Source organism: Meleagris gallopavo, chromosome Z (genome assembly GCF_000146605.3).
Source record: "Meleagris gallopavo isolate NT-WF06-2002-E0010 breed Aviagen turkey brand Nicholas breeding stock chromosome Z, Turkey_5.1, whole genome shotgun sequence".
NCBI lineage: Eukaryota > Metazoa > Chordata > Aves > Galliformes > Phasianidae > Meleagris > Meleagris gallopavo.
The window spans coordinates 13825162-13826287 of record NC_015041.2 but is presented as its reverse complement, the minus strand read 5'-3'; positions in this window follow the sequence as shown (position 1 = coordinate 13826287).

The window sequence follows — 1126 nt, the reverse complement described above, 5'->3', positions numbered from 1 at the left end:
GAAAGAAAAAGAAAAAAAAAAAAAAAGAGAGAGAGAGAGAGAAAGGGATAAGGCGCGAACTCCGCCGTTTGCGCGGCGCGGGGCACTTGGAGGCAGTGCAGAAAGATTCGTTCCACGCGGTGCGGTGCGGTACCCGCGCCCTCGGTTGCGTAGTGGCGTCCGCAGCACTCCTCGCAGGCACTGGCCCCCACAGGGCTGCTGGTTCCAGCAAGAGTTATCTGAACGCTTCCCCAGCCCGGCAAAATGCAACTTTTCCGTGGGCAAGGATTTCTTTGTGTGTGTTTAGCAGACGGCAGGCTCCACTCAGCCTGCCCGCTGCCTTTGCTTTAGTCTGTGTGCCGAGCTGCACCCGCTCCCCAGCGTGGGCACCCTCTGAATCCACAGCCCCTCATCTTAAACGTCTGTTTGAGTTTATTTAGATCCAATTTTTGCGTTCTATTCCATATGAGTTGCTACACCACCCTCACCAACGTAATGTATAAGTGCCCTCCAATCACTACTCATCAGGAAAATGCGTTTATTTCAAAGTCGCTTTTTTTTTTTTTTCTAAATGCGACCGACAAGAATAGAGTTTGGGTGAGAGGGAAAGATATTCATGCGGAATGCCTCCCCTCAGGGAAATCTGGCAAAAATGAAGTAGCTTAGAAAAAGTTCTGAAACTTGCATTTACTGATGAGACAGCTGCTAAACAACAGAGCTCCTCAGAGTCCTAGCACGGTTTGCAAGATGTTTTCCTTTGCATAACCCAAGGAGCAAAAACACCCTCCAGCTTTATTTCAAACAAGAAGTGGGACCTAACGTTGGCACTTGTGGAGATAACTGTGCTGACTTGAAATGATCTCAAGATAGTGTCAGGAGGTAAAGATATGGTTGCAAACATACGCACACTTACTTTACATATTCGACGTTTAAATAAACAGTGGGAAACGCAAATCTACTAGATGATGGCTTCTCCTTCCAAGAACCTGGCGATATACGTACATGCGTGTGGCTGTATATGTAAGTACGTATATAAGAGGTTATCTACAGATGTAATTTATAATTCTGAGTTTTAGCTCAGTAATCCGGAAAGTAATTACCAAGAACCACTGCTGATGCTGGCAGCTCGAGACATCCAGGCACGTGT